Genomic DNA, 13,086 nt, shown 5'->3' on the forward strand with positions numbered 1-13,086 from the left:
TATTCTCAGGAACCTTTTACCAACCCTCAAGTTCAAAAACGTCCATCTTATCACCGCAAATCTGTTCCGTTTAGATAGGGCAGGTAGGAGAAAAGGGCAACTATGTATATGCGTGAGAGAGAACCATCCGGTGGGCTTTTTGGGCGACTGGCTGTTGATGCAGGCCCAAGTCACCCGGATGTCACGATTTGGGGTGGGTCTCTGTCCGATGCAGAGGACAGATCAGAAAAACGGCGGAGGATAATCTGCTGCCATCGCGGACGCCTCCAGCCAACCCGCTTTCCTTTCTCCCTCCCTGCCTTCCCTGCGCTGGACTGCCCTCGAGGGCCCTTGCGCTGTATAGCAGCGGCCACCCGCGCACGTCCGCGCGCGCTCTTGGCGTGCGTGTTTGTGTCTGCGAGGGGTCCGCGCGGGCGGGCGGGCGCGCGCGTGTGTGTACGAACGCTCTATCCCCGCCCTCCTCGCTCTCTCCTCCTCCCACCCCCCCTCCCCTCCCTCAGTGCAGCTGTTGCTGTGCGGGCGGTTATCGGAGGGGGCAGGCCGGCTGACTGGCTGCGGCTCGCCGAGGTCCACTCCCTGTCTCCGTTTCCATCCCCTGCCTGCTCTCGTCTGCTGCGGAGCTGCTCCCCGTCCCCACCGCCAGTACAGCTGCTTCTCCTCTAACTCGGTCGGTCCGCCTCCCCCCCCCCCCGCCGCTCCGTTTCCCCGCTGCAGCTACCGAGATTACCGCCGCTTCTGTTGCTGCATCGTCACGCACCCATCCCCACCTCCTCCTCCTCTTCCTCCGTCACTGCTGAGAAAGGGAGCGCACCGCATTGCATACAAGGACGAAGGAGAGCGGATCCTCCACTCCACCCACCCCCGCCATCACTTCAGACGAGGTAGCTATTTCGCTTCGGGGGAGTGGGGGGGGGGAGAGAGATCGGAGGATCGTTTGTCTGGGGTGGGGGCGCGGGCGGTGCGGAGGGGGCGCCTGGGGATTTCGTCTCGACCTGATCCCTTCGGGGAGGTGTGGGGGGGGGGAGGAAACGGGCGCCAGAGATCAGGGAACGAGGCGCTTGGCGTTGTTGCTTGTGCCAGGGTTTGATGGAGCTGCTGCGGGAGAGGAGAATTGGCCCGAGGGGCTGGTAGTGGCGGCACTGCGGCGTTAGTAAATAGATGGATTCTTTTCTGCAGGGACCCGAGAGCAGAGATCCGGGAGCTTGCCCTCCCTTAGCCAGTGCCATCGTGCTGGGGAATTTTCTCTCTACAAAGAAAGCGGTTCCACCATCTCATAGCTGCAAGATGAGGATTGCCCGTCCCGTGTCGTCATCCCTCCCCCGTCCCCCACGCCGCGATCATTGATACTGAAATCTTGTTTTCTAAAGGGTTCCTGACTGAACTCCTATGAGGATCGGCTGGGCGGGCGGGCGGGTGGCTGGCTGGCTGATATTAAGCAAGAAATAAAATGACGTGAAATGGCAACTACAAGTAACCTGGAGGGGCTCAAATCAGGTTGCTGGTTTTCTAAACGTCGGGTGGGTTGCAAAAACAGGCGTGGTCAGTCTTCACCGGTCTCCCCCTTTCCAACCTCTCTGCTGCCCTCCATCTCTTCGCATCAAGTGCTTTGGAGGAGACATTCTCTCTCCTCCTGTCTACTCCCCCCCCTTCCTAATAATACATCAACAGGTTTCTGTAAATGGAAATGCTCTATTTGAAAAGAGATTAATATCAACCCCCTTGGTTCCTTTTGGTTATGGTGAGAATAATATAGTGACAGACAGCTGTAATAATCATAAACATTGTACAGTCACCTTTCCAGACCCTCTTCTCATTCAATAATTGGATTTATTTAATTCTACGGCGACATAATATTTGAAGATACTCTCCCCCACCTTCTTCATTGTTGGCTTCTTCTCCCTTTGGAGACGGTTTGTTATTCTCAGAAGCATGAGGGTGCATCAGGAAGGGGAGAATATGTTATGTGGGAATCAGTGGGGCTGGAAATTATTTTACTGTTTTCATGTTATTTTTTTCATCCATCCACCCACCCTCCCTTTCTGTCCAGGGGAAAATGATGCAGCACAATGCAGGAAGCATTGATAACTCTTTGCTTTGCTTTCCAGAATACATTTTGCATGAATCGGTGTCCCTTGCGCTTTATCACAGCCCCACCCTAAGGAAGCCTGTCCAATTTTTCCTCCCTCTTTTCCTGGCCAGCAAGGACAGGCTGAGCAGTGCTTTATTATTGGAAACCTCTTCCAACACCCCTCCCCAATTCATGCAGATATCTCTATAGGGACCCTTGGAATGTTCACTTTTCCCCCTCCCTCGGTTTCCTATATTTCACACACACCCCTTGGCAGAGGGGAATAATGGGATTGCAGTTCTGCAGCTCTAATGCAGTTAGGTGGAGTCCAGACTACAGCGGGAACACATTAATCAGATAACTACAAAAGTAGTGGGCATTGGGAGGAGTTCCTGTAAGGATAGTAGGGAGAGATGGTGAGAAATGGTACCACACGTTTCAAGTGGACTGGGTGGTTCTCTAGCCTGCTGGATCCAAAGTTGAAGGAGAAATAAAATTAAAGCTGGTTGTCATGGGTAAAAGTCTTCTATATTGGAAAGGAGGTGTCTGATTAACTTTGCTCTGTTATTTACTTGTCACAGTGCTGTTTCTTTCAATAGAAAACTCCAAATGGTGGATGGCTTTATGATTTTTAAATGACATTTTCATAAATATGACCAAAAAGAGTTTTGCTGGACCAGCTAAAAGCCCATCTAGATCCTCATTTTGCTTTTCAGTTGCCTAAATAACTCACCACAATCACAATATAAGGGCAGTAACTCTCTGGCTCATGTACCTTAACAGCTGGCATATTACCTCTGATATCGTCCTAAACTAAGCTTGTTTTAATCATAGTTTGTTGAATAAGTCACAGTTGGGTTATCAAGCTAAATCATAAACCATGGGTTACAAACTGCAATGGCTGGATTTGTACATGATGTTATGCCAAACCCAATGTTATGTTATGACTTCGCACAGAGTGGGAACCCATTCAATATGCAACCATCTTTTGCCTTGTCCAGCATTAATTTTCTACTTGTTGAAAAATTCCAACTTGATGGTCATTATAATATCTTGCATAAATATTTCCACCTGCTTCCTTGTATTTTTTTCAGTTTATTATTTGTAAATAGTTTGTGATGACAGTTCCTTTTAAACCTACAATGATATGTTTTGCATTTTTTTACATGTATATGATACCTTCACATTAAATAAGGATCAAAACTTATGAAAAAAAATACACAATGCATTTCAGCATTTAAAATATATGACTTGTTTATCATTGGAGGAATGACTTAGTCTATCATTTTTCATAGCCTTTCTGTGGACTAGGGAGAGGAAAAAATTCTATATAACTGAAATAGTCATTGAATTTAGCCTTCCAAATTGATGCTTTTCAAATAAGTTAGAAATTAACTCCCAGAATTTCCTCATCCTTATTTAAAATTTCCCTTATTCGAAGAGCTAGTGAGTTTGCCTTTTCAGCTCTTCTTCAGCTTAACTCTGTTTCTACATACATTATCATCAATTCCAGACATTATGATCAATACTGGATGGAAGTTATGGGAACTGAAATACAAGTAAATGACACCAGGTTTAGATATATTGTAGATGGAAAAAATACACTCTTAAATTTGATTGTTTGCAATGTACTCAAATGACTCCTGTATGTTTGTGAATTAAACATGCATGTTTTTATTGTGAGATTGTTCAGTATCATAAATAATGAATGCACAAGATAGTTCAGAAAATGGGAAAAATAAAGAGTAGCCTCTTACGATTTTTTTTTAGATATTTGACATAGATAATCCTTAAAAGACTGAGAGGTAGTAATGGCTATCATTGATTGAATGCTGTGATTGCTGGAATCAATGAGTCTGAGGAGTTACCTATTTCCTGAAGCAGGAAGAAGTGACCTATCTCCATTATGTCTTTTCCCTGAACTTTGGAAGGGCTTTTGGTCACTGCGGTAAATAAAACACTGTGCTGTATTGATTTGTTATCTTGCTCAGTGTGGCAGTCCTTTCTTGATATGCAGTGGTCATAGTTTCTCTATTAAAAGTTGATACAAAACATTGATTTGCAGTTCTGGTGGTCTTAATTAGTTTTTTGTTAGCATAGTATATCATGTGATCTCATATGGATGTTGGAAATAAAGGCTACATAGATTTAAAAATGGCTTAGGTTGAGATGTGTTGTGTGATTTTAATTTAAGGAATGGCTTCAGCATGACTGTCGTTGGCTATATCAAACATTTTGTTTAAGAAACCAGGTGCAAATTCCCACCTGAGAAAAACACTTGTATCTACTGTGATGCCTCAAGGGTGAGAGAGCCAAGCCTGTGGTGTCAGTAGCAGTTACCAAGGACTGTCAGTGTTTGCCTTAAGAAAAAAAAAAGATTGGAGAATTAATAAGTAGAGCAGAACATAGTCACAAAGCTTTTCCTGTGCTGTTCCATTTCAGATGGAGAAACTGCGTTTTGCAAGCTTTGTTGTGCTATAAGCAGAAGAAAAGCTGATTTGAACTAATTTCTGATATATTTGTTTCAAACAAATAAATAAATGCACACACAAAAAGGCATCCACAAGGGAGTGTAAAGGAAGTCAGGATGGTGACTGCAACTGTGCAGTTGAAGCCTCACCCTTTTATTCCTGTGTTATTAGCTGGCTTAAAGTAGTATGAGCCAAGAAACTTACATTATTTAATTTTGCTTAATTGGGTTGCATGTATTCACTGGGTCCAACATCAACGGAACAATTAGGAGCTGAGGGCCAAGACTGCAAAAATGGTCTTTGTGATAAGAATAGATGACATTCAGCTTGCAAATCTGCAATCTTGGGCACCTTCTTGATGAAATGGCATAATTTTGAGTTGATCACATATTCTTCTAACTTTGGGATCTGAATCTAGTATAATAACTCTGTTTGGAGTTCATGTTCAGAGAAATAATTTTTCTAAGTTTGGGGAATGAAGCACTGTCATTTCACACATCTTATCCCAATCATTTTTACAACCACCCTGTAAAGCAAATCAGCCTTTTTAATGCCTTTCTGCAATGCAGAAAGATTTAACCATCATTCCAAGTGCAAGCTTGCTTTCCCATAGGATTGCTATCTGGCACTAGAGGGCTACCTGATTTGTTTCCTCTCCAGACTTCACTGGATCCTACATCGTCGGGATTTGCAATGGCAAGTAGACCATTTTAATTGCCTACCGTGCTACAGGAGAGCACGTTCCGAAGTGTTAGAGAAATTTAAAATGACAACTACTGAATCGGTGACAGCCTTGTTAACAGCAAGGAAGTTTTGAAGGGGGAACATCGTAATATAGAGCTTGTTGTCATAATCCCTATAATAGACACAGCTTTGCAAATGCCTCTAAACTTTTATGCATTTATTAAAATGTGCAAATTATTTTCATTTATTTTTGGTAGTAGCTGGGAATGTGTATTTTAAGTTTTTCTTTTCTTGGTGAATGTATGAAATTAAAATACTGAACTATGTTGGACAAACCTGCAGACCATGTACAATTTTAAAATAGCTTTATTTTATGGCTACCCTGTTGAAATTTAGCATTATGCTGAAGATTGGCTGCACAATTTTTTGTCCCTTTGGGTGATTATCATAAAGAAAAGACTTTAAATATAAAAACTAACCTAGTCTCCCACAGAAGAAAATAAATAAACAACTTGGGAAAACAGAAAATCCTGGTCCCATCTACTTTTAGGATACAGATCTAATCATTTCAATACTTTTTGGTACTTTGAAAATTTGAATTTTAAAAAAATTACATTTTAAATACATTCAAATGTTTTGATGGAATGAATTCACTCACTGTAGCCTTCTGCCCCAAACTACCCTGTGAAAAGGCACAACCTCCAGCTAGTGAAAATCAACGTTGTGTTCAACAAAAGTCTCCAACTTCATTTACTGTTTGATTGCAACCAGTAAACTGAATGTTCATATGATCTGCAAATGATACTGTGATTTCAGGATCAGGAGGATTAGGTAATCATTGGCTGTTTTCTTCTGGGAACCTTATGAGAAAGCCACTTTCCCTTGTTGATTTGTTTGGAAAATCACTTAATGAGGTTATGGAAAATTCAGCGGAAGACCCATGAGTGACACAGCGTACATACTTTATCTCATTCTCTTTCCCAGAGGCATAGAGAAGAATTAAGATTTAAAACACAGACATTCATTCAAATATCTACCCCTCCTTGGGGACCAGCCTTTGCGCTTTTAGGAGGAATAACCTAATGATTCTTTAGAGCTTAAATTCTCTATTCTTATTGTAGAAGGATTTGTTTGAAGTGACAAAATTGTTGAACCCCCCCCCAGTTCTAATCAGAAAAAATTAATATCAAAATAATCCATAATCCAAGATTGCCATGTGGTGTATTTCAACATCCATATCTGCAACTACTGAGACTTCAACTTTCAGAATTCTGTAACCCCAATTAATATGGATTGCACTAGGATGGGGAAAGTTGATCTACAAAGACTTTTTTCTGCATCTACCGTACCATATGCCTCCCTATGGAATAGAATTCCTTAAAGAATTCATTGATAAAATATGGGATATTTCAATTATTTGTATGCCCTCTTTATTATTTTTACAAATAACTCAAGGGATGAACATATCCAATATTACTTCTTCCTCTTATTTTCCCTTCAATAACAATCCTCTGAGGCGGGTTGGGCTGAGAGAGAGAGTGACTGACCCAAAGTCATCAATGGAAACGTTTAGAAACCTTAAGGTTATATCAAGAAGCAGGTTAGGGAACCACTGATTTGCTCCACGGTCCTAAATTCCTTCTTCTCTTACTTATTTCTGTGTAATATTCTGTACAGGCAGAATGCTTGCTCTTGAATAACTCTTATTCACATTCATAGGTCAGGAAATGATGCAGTTTGCCAAAATGAAATTTAATCTGGGTTTGAATATGACACTTAATCCAGCATATCAAGTGATATTGTGAAAGCTAGAATATCCTTGTTACATAATTCCACAGAAGATTTTATGGCAGTCCCAGGTGCTATTAGTTAAATTAGCTGAATTTCCATTTTCAAAGGCAATGGTATAGGCAAAGGCAATCAGAATATGGCACCCTGAAACAAATGAAAGACAATTTTTTCATATCATAATAAAAGTTTCAAAATCGCTTGAAATGGGAAGGAAAATAATAGTTTTGGGATGAAATAGGAATTTTTTTTGCTCTTAATTTAACCACCTAATTTTATCTACATACATCTACAACCTAATAGAACCCAGCAAGTTGTCTTATGACATTTTTCTTATTTGATCATCTTCGTAGATGTATGGGACTATAACACCTTGGTCTGTCTTTCTTAACCTCAAGAATTTTAAGATGTGTGAACTTCAACTTCTGCTGGCTACAAATTGGTCCATGGTATCTTAAAATTGCTAAGATTGAGAAATACTGATCTAGATCATGGTTTTAGACAAAGCAAATCTATGCTGATACACAGTAGATTCTCTGGAGACTTGGGCAGAGAACTTCCCATCACTTGTTCCCTGAAGATGCCAGAGGTTTGATTAACAGAAATCTCAGGCAGCCCCACAAAGAATATACCACTAAGCCAAGCTATCAAAAATACTTCCGCTTACTTTAGGAGAGCCACATTTGTAGCTTACTCTTTCTTAAAAGTTAATTCAAGACTACCCAAACTCTGTTTACATCATATTCTTTATATAAAACCTGCAAAACATTTGTTTGTGATAGTGAAATTACAGTGTGGATATATAATAACAGCGCTTCAATCAGCTACTCTATACTACAAACTGCAGGTTATTCATGAGTGTTCTGTGCTTTACAATATGTCCCACAACTCACTGGCATAGCAATTCAGTGAGCTAGATGCACATGAAAGTCATTCCACAAGACAGCTCAGGGCAGAACAATATTTCTCAATCAGTTTTCCTTCTGAGAACGTCCTCAGGGCTGTAGGGTGTGATCGGCCAATCTTCATTCCACTTTTGCTGCAAAATAGCCAATGGAAATGTATTTTTAATTTTGAAATAGTAAAATAACAAGGGGCCTACTATATACATTATTTCTCACAAATGACCCCCCTCCCCCAAGCCTTACAGAACCCATATGTGAGTTTCAAAAACCTTGCTGGCCAGTAGATTGTAACCAATATTTAAAAGTATTTTTATTTTATTTTTTTAAATGTAACAAATATTTAAAATATTTTACTTAATATATTTTATTTGCATCCCTATTGATTTTATATAACGCTAGTAATTTAACTCCAGCCCTTATCACAGGGGCGAGGAACTATGCAATAGTTGCAATCTGTGAATCTCAACTCCCAAAATTCCTAAGCCAAGGCTGCCTTATAGGATGGTGTACTTAACTAGGTCTCAGAAATAAAGTCAGCATTTTTAGTGAAAAATCAAATTTCTAGAGAAACTAAAATGCAGTTGATGTCACTGGGATATATGCATTTAAATTAACTTCAAAGTATTTTTGAGGAACTTGGAGAATGCCTTAGCATGCCCACATGTCCTTTTATTTTCAGTCTCATTAAATTTAATGACAGGAACAGAGATCTATCCATTTATCAATAAGGCTGTTCAGTGATTTGATTTGATTTGATTCGATTCCAAAAACATGCTTTGGAGCATATGAGAGAAGAAACAGTATCATTCCTTTGTAACTTTTAAAGCATCCATCTCTTTTCCAGGGTTTGCCATATGATTCCAGGAAAATATACTGCTGCCTGACCTAGCATTAGACATGCATGCTACATGCTATATGCTACATGTTACATGCATGTTCTCACAAACTCCAAATCACCTGTTGATAATGGAATTTGAAGCATTTCTTACCTAATTTCCACTTAGATCTGAAATTATTATAGTTTGGAAACTACATGCCAAGGTCATTGAACAGTTTTACATGCAGTCATTAGAAGTTAAATTGGTCAAGGTAGAGAGATTTTTCAGTGGTGCTTCTGTAGTGTGAAATAACCAACTGTACAACAGCAGGTCTTCCAGCAGCTGGAAATGTTTGCTGGTTTCCTGAAAGGCCTACCCCTTAAGGTAAGAATCTGTGTGCTGTAAATCAGGAGTTCAGTCTTGAATTGGTTGAGTAATTGCATAATGCCCTTTCTGAACAAATGTAATGTAAAATCTCCTCTGATACAAGTTTATGTTTTGATGATTTCATGGCTATATCTATACAATTTTCTTGGCAGGAATATGGAACCATTTTACCACTCACTTCTGGAATTTTTTGAAATTTTTCATTCTAGCCCACAACTCTGGCTTTCTTGGGTGACTTCCCATCCCAGAGCTAACACCAAGACTGCCTACCTTCTAAGTTTGGACCAGGTGAGCAAAGCGCTGCTACCTGAAGTGGCTCCACATCGAGCCTCTTTGGCAGCTAGAAAGCCCAAGGTCATTGTATAGTTTTACATGCAGTCATTAGAAGCTAAGTTGGTCAAGGTGGAGAGATCTTGTAGTGGTGCTTCTGGAGCGTGGAATAACCTCCTGTACAACAGCAGGTCTTCCAGCAGCTGTGTTTGCTGGTTTCCTGAAAGGCCTACCCGTTAAGGTAAGCATCTGTGTGCTGTAAATCAGGAGTTCAATCTTGAATAGGACAAGAACGACATAATTCATTTGTGTAAAGCTTAGAGGGGGGAACCATGTTGGAAATTGTGAGAGTTCTGACTGGTGATAAAGGAACTGACTCATATTTTGAGTTTTAATTATGAAAAAATTAGTGCTAGCCAGTTGTAGCCTAGGCAATTACAACTCAGTCTTCCCAAGGGCAAACTAAGGTTGGAGGCATTTTTGAGCCATGGGCTCTTAAATTACACAAAGCTATTGCCTGAATGTTACAATGTACAATGTAACAAACTGGGACCTGGGCAAATCAATATTCTTATGTATTTAAAGAAGACTCGTTTGGATTAGAGCAAAGATTTGTTTAATTCAGTGTTTCTAAACCTGGACAACTTGAAGATGTATGTACTTCAGTTCCCAGAATTTTGATTTATTTCATTGTGAATGACCCAACAAATGCCTATGGAAAGTCCTACAAATCAGAAAGCATTTCCTATTATTGTTTCAACAAGAAGTATTTAGAGGAGGGCTGCCTTTATCTTAGAGGTTATAAATAGCTGTCATGATCAGCAGTTACTAATGCTGCACAGAAAAAGTGGTTCAATTTGAAGAAAAAAATCCTGAAAGTGATCCAGTCTAAATGATCCAGGAAAAATTGTTTTGTGAAAATGGCTTGGTCTCCCCCAGTTCATTTATCCAACCGTTTAACAGATTTTATTGAATATTTATTAAATAAATTACATAAATCAGTAGACCTTATTTTTTATTAGATCTATCTTAATTCACTGCCTGAGAATATGCTACATTGCACGTTTGAAAATATTCCGTTAGTTTTGTGTCATTATCTTTGAGTTTGTTGTTATAATAGTCTCCAATTTTCTTTTTATTTATGTAAGTTACCATAGAAATCCTGGAAAATGAAAGCTATCTTAAATAGGCAAGGCATTATTATGAAAGAAAAAAAAATCCCTAAATCATAATGCTTACTTTAGGCTTTGTGTAATATTTGAGAATATATATCACCATGGCTTAGTACTGTATATAAACCAGAAGAGATGAAGCTTCTTGGATAAAAAATGAAACTACTACTACTTCCTCAAAAAACCAGTCCGGTTGCCTTTTGAAAAAAAAAGCACCTTTGAGAGAACCAGAAGAGAGAAATTTAGGATTGTCAGAAAACAATATCGGTGTCCTACTTTAACAAGCTTGCTTCAGTCACTGATGTTCCTTAGGGCAATGACTGCACCTGTTTAACATGAAATGCTCCTGGAGAAAAAATTCATCTATTCTGTTTTCTTATATTCAACTTCAGTCCATTATAAGTTAAGTTTACTTTATTGTCATTGAATTCGTACAACGAAATTAAATGCCATCTTCAGTATGCATTATAACTATAAAAATAAAACACAAACACACATCCTTCACATTCTCTACAATTGAATTGAAAACCCAATATTGCATTAGTATTGCACTATACAGTAGAATTCAATATAGTTACTGCCCTGGGATAGAAGCTGTTTTTCAGCCTATTTGTCCTTGTTTTTATTATCCTGTACCGTCTGCCAGATGGTAATAGTTCAAAAAAAGGATGCCCAGGATGAGATGGATCTTTAAGAATGTTTTGAATTTTCTTAAGGCAGTGGGAGCTATAAAGAGGGGAGAGGGCAACCAATGATCCTCTGGGCAATGACGTTAACCCTCTGGAGTGCTGTCCTATCTGCCACTGTGCAATTGGTAAACCATACACAGATGCAGTAAGTTAAAATACTCTCTATGGTGCAGCAGTAGAAGGTCACTAGCAGTTTTTCATTCAGTTGTTGTTTCCTGAGAAGTCTCAGGTAGTATAATTTCTACTGGGCCATTTTGACCAGTGCTGCAATGTGAGTGCCCCAGGTCAGATCCTCTTTTATGATAATACCCAGAAACTTAAAACTAGCCACTTGCTCCACTCAGTCTGCATTGATAAGCAAGGGCTGAATGTCTGATCTATTCCTGCTATAGTGGATTCTGGTGAGTAGGCAGACCAACATTTATTAAAAATAATTAAAGGCTTTCATTCAGAGTTCCCCAGTTTTAGAAGTCTTTCACAACTTATTTCTTGATGAATTCCTTAAAACCTCTTAGGGCAAATTAGACATTTTCTGATATCTTCTGGAGGATTTGTAAACCATGGTTTATGGTATGGTGTGTTTTATGAATCCGTCCTATTGTAAAATACACAAACCATAGCAAAGTCAGAGAGGGCTGCTTTCTGCACTCCCTAGGATCTATTATCTATTCCTTTCCAAAAAACAACATCTGTTTTTTTAATCGGTGCACTTGATTTTCCAAACAAGAAGAATATTGTATTCTTTTCAATGACATAATTTCTTCCAGACATTCATACGGAAAACCAAGTTTATTAAAGATAAGTCAAGATGCCTTAAAATACAATTGAAGCTACATTACATTAGAATTTACTCAATTCTTTGTGTTCCAATGTTCCAATGCATTATATTTGGTTTTGGCATAAAAAAAAGGTAGAGTCAGAATGTTTGTGCCTTCGTGGTCTTCTGACTAAAATTCCATGGCATTGTTTATAATGTGATTATAATTGTATGTATGAAGAAATTCATTTATTAAAAATACAATAGAAAGTGGTTTGGCGGCAGTATAAAAATACTGCTGTAAAACTGGGGAGAAAACATCTTAAACTGTAGTAAATAGATTTTGGTTAGGTATGAGGGGAAAGAACCAAGAAACTAAACAGAGGACGTGCTTGAGGGAGGCAAGACAGAATCCTCAGTGGAGCTTTTTAATGGATGCAGATTATATCCTTTACAATTTCTTTAGAAACCACTGATGTTCACTTATTGTGAAGAACATCCAGATGTGTTTGATGACTAATATTGCTAGTATGTTAAATTCTCATTTGACTGACTAGCCAGTTCCACTAATATAACAAACAAATTGAAGAGCTGTCAGCCATTTATTTTTTTCAAAAGATTACATAATTTAACAGATCTGGTTTCTAATAGTTAATTCAAGCTGTAAGGCTCAGTTGCGATCTGGCCAGTGTGGTGTGTTATTTGTGGTTTATTGGCTTAGTAAGTTGTACAGATCTAGCCAATATGATTTATTGCATAACCATAGTTAAGAAAATAATAACTTTATACAATATGGGTAGTCATAAATACAGAGGTACTTGCTTCTAAATAAGCATGCTTAGGTTGATTGTAATTAATTCATTTATACATGGCAATACAAACTTGAAATACTAATTTGCAAATTTCTTTAAATATTTCAAAATAGTATGCAACATCTTAACATTTAGCATAGTTACCATTTTTTATTTTTAAAAAATATACTTTGATTTATTTATTTTGCAATAGAGAAGATGAAGAATGCATTGTAGTTTCATAGCTATTACATTTATGAAACATTTTTGTAAGCATGTTGTTTAG

The 13,086-nt window shown here is 38.9% G+C and overlaps 1 protein-coding gene across 1 annotated transcript in view; it reads left to right on the forward strand.

Annotated features, from left to right (window-relative positions):
• The first annotated feature begins 332 nt into the window (after window positions 1-332).
• Window positions 333-13,086, forward strand: part of SPTBN1 (spectrin beta, non-erythrocytic 1) — a 170,842-nt gene continuing 158,088 nt past the window's right edge. The window contains exon 1 of the mRNA XM_034427371.3: window positions 333-881. The gene's annotated coding sequence lies outside the window, so the exon portion shown is untranslated. The remainder of the gene's footprint in view (window positions 882-13,086) is intronic.

This window comes from Pantherophis guttatus, chromosome 1 (assembly GCF_059756535.1).
Source record: "Pantherophis guttatus breed Tessera chromosome 1, ASM5975653v1, whole genome shotgun sequence".
In the NCBI taxonomy this organism is placed as follows: domain Eukaryota; kingdom Metazoa; phylum Chordata; class Lepidosauria; order Squamata; family Colubridae; genus Pantherophis; species Pantherophis guttatus.